The sequence below is a fragment of the Palaemon carinicauda genome, chromosome 18, assembly GCF_036898095.1.
Source record: "Palaemon carinicauda isolate YSFRI2023 chromosome 18, ASM3689809v2, whole genome shotgun sequence".
In the NCBI taxonomy this organism is placed as follows: Eukaryota; Metazoa; Arthropoda; class Malacostraca; order Decapoda; family Palaemonidae; genus Palaemon; species Palaemon carinicauda.
Window position 1 is genome coordinate 75643301 of NC_090742.1, and position 7500 is coordinate 75650800.

Genomic DNA, 7500 nt, shown 5'->3' on the forward strand with positions numbered 1-7500 from the left:
AAAAATAATAAAATTCCGAAGATATTCCCCTCAAAATCTCTGGCTTTTCTTACTTTTGCTTAGAAAGAGAGAGAAAAAAATGCTTAACAATTGAAGTTTTCATGTTGATGTATTAGCTTTGAGAGAGAGAGAGAGAGAGAGAGAGAGAGAGAGAGAGAGAGAGAGAGAGAGAGAGAGAGAGAGAGAGATTAGTGTTTTTGTAGAATTTGCTTTGTATAGCCTAAAATGATTCCTGTAACAAATAAAATTTCTATTGTTGCATTGCCTTTGTGAGAGAGAGAGAGAGAGAGAGAGAGAGAGAGAGAGAGAGGAGAGAGAGAGAGAGAGAGAGAGAGAGAGAGAGAGAGAGAGAGAGAGAGCAAAATACTTGCCATAGCAATTTAAATTTTGATATTGCTGCATTGGAGTTGTGTCTAAGAGAGAGAGAGAGAGAGAGAGAGAGAGAGAGAGAGAGAGAGAGAGAGAGAGCTGTCTGAACAGATCACCAATAGATTTGTTCCCTCTTGGAAGGTTCACCTCACGACAATTTCATCTCCCTGTCCACCCCTCTTCCCTCATTATAAATTCTTTAGGTCTCTTTGAATGCCGACCCAAACTTTTAAAGAGAGCTTTCCGTTGAGGGAAAGGGGTTGGAGGAGAATGGAGGGGGGAGGGGTAGGAAAGTGGGGGGGGGGGGAGGGTGGCACTAGTGAAGGCAACCCCTTCACAAGCGTAAAACTCTTCCCCCTTCCCTTTTCTGCTCACGGCCCCGTTTCACAGGAAAGGGCTTTTGACACCAGAGCCGAAATCTTTAGAAAATATTATTGGTTTCGGAAACGCGAATGTCTATATTTTGGATGGACAATGGGGCCTGTGTGTGGAATTGTTGATTGATTATATTTGTAAAAGATGAAGGGAAATTCTTGAGTAATTGCTGTTGATAAAGACTGCTTCGACAAGATTAAAATTATCTGTTTGCAGAATAGAAATTGACATCTCATTATGTGAAAATAGGAAAATAAAAGGTATTCACGTTTCACAAATAATTGGATTAATAATAGAAATAGTCATCTCAAAGAAGTGAGAAAAAAAAAAATAAGATATCCACCGAATTCTCAAATAATTGGAATAATACTAGAAATAGTCATCTCAGAGTTATGAGAGCAGAAAAAAAATATCAACGAAATACTCGAATAATTGGAGTAATAATAGAAATAGTCATCTCAAAGAAATGCAAATAGGAAAAGTAAAAAAAAAGATATCTACGAAATTTTCCAATAATTTTAGTAATAAAATGAATATTCATTTCAAAGTTATGAGAAAAGCAAAAGTAAAATAAGATATCGACGAAATTCGCAAAAACTTGTAGTGATAATAGAAATATTCATTTCAAAGTTATGAGAACAGCAAAGGTAAAAAATATATCCACGAAATTCTCGAATAATTGGAATATTAATAGAAATAGTTATCTCAAAGCAATGAAAAGAAAATAAGGATATCCACGAAATTCTCGAATAATTGGAGTATTAATAGAAATATTCATCTCAAAGCAATGAAAAGAAAATAAGGATATCCTCGAAATTCTTGAAGAATTGGAGTAATGATAAAAATAATCATCTCAAAGGAATAAGGACAGAAACAAAAAGGAAAACGAAATCCACTGAAATCTCAAATTATTGGAGTAATAATGAAAATAGACATCTTAAAGAAATAAGAAAAAAAAGTATCCAACGGAATTCTCGAGTAATTGTTATAGTAATATAAATAGTCATTTCAAAGGAAGAACAGAAAAAAGGTATCCACTGAAATCTCAAATTATTTGAGTAATAATGGAAAGAGTCATCATAAAAAAATAACAAAGAAAACAAAATATATCCACGAAATTCTCGATTAATTGGAATAATAATAGAAATAGTCATCTCAAAGGAAGAACAGAAAAAAGGAAAAAGATATCATTGAAATGATAATGTAGAGTCGTCTTAAAGAAATAACAAGGAAAACAAAATATATCCACGAAATTCTCGAGTAATTGGAGTAATAATATAAATTGTCATCTCAAAGGAAGACCAGAAAAAAGGTATCCACTGAAATCTCAAATTATTGGAGTAATAATGGAAACAGTCATCTTGAAGAAATAAAAAAAAAAACTGATCCATGAAATTCTCGAATAATTTGAGCAACGTCAAAAAAAAAAAAAAAAAAAAAACAGAGAAATCAACTGTGATGTTAGTAACGATAATAGAAATACTCCAATAAAGAGATAAAGACCGGAAAAAAGCGAGAAAAAAACCTCTCGAAATAACCCCCATAAAGAGATAAGGACTGGAAAACGGCCCCGAAAAAAAATCCAGACTGGACCAACTCTTTTGGACGGTTCTTTTAGGGATATTTTCTCGCGATCTGTAGTATAATTATTCGACTTTTTCGTTCCCCCCAATTTTTCATCCCTTACCTTGATCAAAGGCTGGCTTCCCTTTCCCTCTTCTCGGAACTTCTTATAAGATTTTCCTCCCGCTTTAACGTCTTTATGTTCTCCTCGGTTCTGTCGAGCGTACAAATCGTCCGGCTACACAAAATGAATTTTTTTTGTTTGAATGTCTCAGTGTGTGTTCGTGGAATCAGTTAATTTCGAACGCATGAGTCTAGAGGCTTTACTTATTTCAAAATACTGCAAATGTGTTTCTCCCAAATATAATTTAGTGATGTTTCTATAAACATTTGAAATACTTTTAATTGTAGTGGTTATTGCATTAGCAAAATTGGACTTGTTATGAAGGGTATGTATTCACCTTTGTTGTCTGTTTCTTAGTTTATTTATTTGTTTGTAAGCAACTTTACACAAAAACTACTTTACCGATTTTGATCAAACTCGGTAGTCATGTTGGGTATGACCCAATGATGAATTTATAACATTTTGGATAAAGTACATCAAAGTACAAGTACTCAGGAGGATTTTGAAAATAATCTTAATGCTAATTACTGACAAATATTTTGCTAGTTTATTTTTTGTTTGTGAACAGCATTACGCAAAAGCTGCTGAACCACTTTAAACGAAACTATAGCCAATTATTTTTATTGAGGCAGATTTGCACCGACTCGCAGGGGGTGCCCTTTTCGGTGGGAAAAGTTTCCTGACCGCTGAATGGTTGGACAAGATAATTCTAACCAATCAGATAGCAGGACACTTTTCCGAGCTAAAAGGGCACCGCTGCGAGTCGGTGCAAATGCGCCTCATTAAAAAGATTTGAGTATAGATGGACATGTGGGGTATGACCCAAGGACAAATCCACTAGATTTTGAAAAAAAAAATACATTGAAATACAAGTACGCAGTGGAGTTAAAAGCAAAATAAGATTTATTGGTAAGGCGAAAGCATGCTCTCTACTGAGTGCGCCTCTAGTTGTAGTTGCTCTTGATGTTAAAGTCTATAAAATCCAAATTCTTAATGAAATTTTCACAAAGACTGCATATAGAATGGACTCTTGGTGTTCAGTGCAGTATGCATAACCTAATTATAATTGCCCCTAAATTCCATGACATATATAAGGAAAGTAGTATTTAGAGGCATGTTGCTCAGTGGCATTGCCAGACGTATAACTATTCGGTTTCCCCGTCCCTCAGGTAGGGGAGAGGGAGTGGTGATACCCTGGTGAAAGGGGTTGTAGTTAGGAAAGGGGGAAAGGCTGATTAGAGTGTGTGTGTGCCTATGTATCTTAATACTTAGAGGTTTAAAGGTTTAATAGGCCGCTCATGAATGGCGGAGGCAAGCGACAGTGACTTTACCCTATCAAACAGGACAATGCCCTAAAGACTGATCATATTACATATGATCAGTGCCCAAGCCCCCTCTCCACCCAAGGTAGGACCAACGAGGGCCTGGCAAGGGCCGCTGATAACTCATCAGATAGACCTAGGGATTAGCCATCATTTTTGACGGGGCGCGTACACTAGTTCATTTTATTGGCTATAAGATTTCCTACAATTTAGGGTCACAATTCTAAGCCAATCCCCGAAATCAGAAACCACGACTACAACAACTCTCGTTCACATATCTCACCCCACCTATTCACAAGGGCCGTTCAGATAAGCTCCCGGATTCGCTGCCTATAACTGCATGGGTAAAAACGCAAGTTGAAATGAAGGCCATAATTTCGCTCACATGGCTAGTTAATTCACTTAAGCGTACAGCTCTGATCTGTTGGATTTATTTCGATAGGGGTAAGACTATCGAAGAACAAAGTGGTTGAAAAGTTTTACTGAGATTTTTGATAGCCATTTTTGTTGTGGGGGGGGGGGGGGTGTTCGCCTGGTTAGTTACTGAGCGAGAAAATTAATAAGAAATCATATTTCTTTCAACAACTGAAGACAAGAAATTTATAAGATATCCCTGGAGAACATTCTATTTCAGTTGCTTGGTTCTGAAGTAATGGGTTGTATATTTGGAGAGAGAGAGAGAGAGAGAGAGAGAGAGAGAGAGAGAGAGAGAGAGAGAGAGAGAGAGAGGAGAGAGAGAGAGATGGTGGAATTATTCTACCTTTTATGGTGGCGGTGTTAGGAAGTATTATATAATGTAAAGAGTATATTGATATGAAAATATATTCAATATTCATTGCCAAAGAGGTCTGCATTTTTTTGACCTAGCCAATTTGAACTTTAATTCAGTAAATTTCGCTGTGTGATGAAAGATGTTCCTGTTCGTCGAAAATGAGAGAGAGAGAGAGAGAGAGAGAGAGAGAGAGAGAGAGAGAGAGAGAGAGAGAGAGAGAGAGAGAGAGAGAGAGACCTTGGGAAAAAAAACGCCAAAGGCTAGAATACCTCGAGCACAATCGAAAGGAGCTTTATGGGAGCAAGAAACGTCTGAAAAAAGACCAATTTCCTCGAGACTTTGTAATCACAATCACCGGAAATTGAATCGTCGAATGTTGGGGTTGAGATGAAGATACGCCACATACACGTTCCTCCTCCTCCCCCTCCTCTTCCTCCTCCTCCTCCTCCTCCTCCTCTTTCAATTCCTCCAATTCCTTTTTCGATTTCCGCGTCCTCTGTAACCTTCCATCCATTCTCGTTCCTCCGCCCTCTCCCATTCTGCCCGACTTCTTCATATTTGTTTAAGCGACGGATCCTTCTCTTATAAGGGTTTTCGAGTCCTGTCTTGTGTGCGTAGACTGGATGTGTGTAAAGCAAGGGGACATTTTAATATTAATTTTGGACCTAACCTTATGCACGAGTTTATAGGTAGTAGGTTGGCGGGGCACCAACCACCCCCTGAGATACTACCGCTAGAGAGTTATTGGGTTGACTGGCCAGACAGTACTACATTGGATTCTTCTTCTTCTGGGTACAGCTCATTTTTTTCTTGGCCTACACATACATCAAATAGTCTGGCCTATTCTTTCCACATTCTCCTCTGTCCTCTTACGCTTGGCAACACTTAGATTACCAAGCAATTCTTCTTCACTCAAAAGGTTAACTACTGCACCATAATTGTTCAGAGGCTACTTTCCTCTTAGTAAGGGTAGAAGAGACACTTTAGTTATGGTAAGCACATCTTCTCGGAGAAGGACACTCCAAAATCATAGCCTCTGTTCCATGGTCTTCCTCTGTCTTGGGGTAGAGTTATCTTGCTTGAGGGTATACTCGAGCACACTTTTCTATTTCATTTCTCTTCCTCTTGCTTCTTTTAACTTTTTATAGTCTATAAATGGAAAATCTATGTTAATGTTGATGCTATTCTTGGTATATTTTTTATTGCTCATTCTTTCCTCACTGTGTTATATTCCTTGCTGAAGCCTTTGGGCTTATAGCGTCCTGCTTTTCCGATTAGGGTTGTAGCTTAGCAAGTAATAATAATAATAATAATAATACGAATTAGCTGCGGCAGTGTGATAGATTTGCACGAGATAATTTGAGGTTCCTCTATACTTATATGTGTAAATTAATTGCATCAAGATTATAGATTTGCATTTAGTAAAATACTTTGGTATTAATTACTTTTACAATAAAGTATGCCGTTTTTCACTTTGTGTGCTAGTGTACTAGACCCGATGCATTACAGTTTGAAATTTATTTGATTTTGTCAAATCAATGTATTCTCAAAGTTAACCAATCCTCAATATTTGTTTATCAATTTTAAATCACGCAACTCAAGTAGGTCTGACATCAAATAAGGAGTCAAATTCAAATTCCCAATATCGAAGGAGAATATATTTAACTATGTTCGTATGCCACATCGGCAAAGGCCCTTTTGAACAAAGGACTGATTGCTAACATGAAGTTTGTCCATCAGGTTGTGGACTCTTTAACAACTTACGAGGATTCGGTCTCTGAACTTATATTGGAGAGGTGTCGAAGTTATATCCAGTTGGCTTCGTTTGATTTGGGCATTATTCCTTTATATCTTGAAAGACTATTCACTGATCAATGTGGATGGTATCAATACGCTTGTATAATCACATCTAAAAATAGATATAGGTATCAACACACACAAACCGAAATTCCATAAGGCAAAACTATTTATTCATTTGCAGTTTCGGGATTTGAATCCTTTCTAGCAACAGCTGTGCATAGGGAACGGGGTCAGGTGTGCTCAAGGAAAGGTTATGGTTCTTGCAACTTCATCCCTAGATTTGCTGACAATACGAATGAAATCTTTCTTGCATCAGCCTTTTCAGTAAGGGAAAGCAGAATAGTGTGCAGCACTTGACAAGCATTTACGACGTTTTTCATGGCACTACCAACCAGTTCACCAAGCTGTGGCAATCCGTGTCTGCTTGTGTTGGGGGAAATAGCTGGGGTCTTGCAATCCCATACCCCAAAACTTGTTAATGGGAAAGAATACATTCAAAGAATACGCTGTTCACCAATGGAGCGAATAAGTTCTGTTTTTCCTACTGATCACCATGATTTTACAACTTTGTACTCTGAATCAGGCTGTGAGTAAGAAAGAATTGAGGCTACTCTCAAGTTTGGAAATTGCTTGTTCGTAGTATACACTGACTTCCCTGGTATTATAACATGCAAGGTTGGTCATTGAGTTGGGACCTCTGATTATTCCTTGATTTTGTAAGTAATTAAGACTGAGCAGCCTGTCCTTGATGTGTCATACTCTTTGAAGATACTTATAAACTTTCAAGGAGACCGATATGACATGTTGGGTGATCTTTTGCAATTGGATTAGTACAATTTTATATAAGGGCTGAGCCCGTTGTTCTCTTGAATGAAAATCTGGTCAACATAATTGTTAGGTATATTCCTTCTCGTTTGTTAAGATACAGAGTGAAGTACAAACTCTGGTTCAATCATGGCTGTAGACGTATTTATTTGGAGAAATAGGAGGTTTTATCTTTTTGGAAAGGCAGATCAGATCAGATTTGACTTGCAATGATTATCCGCTAAGAGCTGATACCCAGAGAGTTTATGCTTCAGCTGGAAAGGAATACAATTTGCCCACAAACGAAACTTCTTTCTGGTACAACCCGAGGACATTCTTCATAGTCTAGACTAAACCAGATGGATGTCACG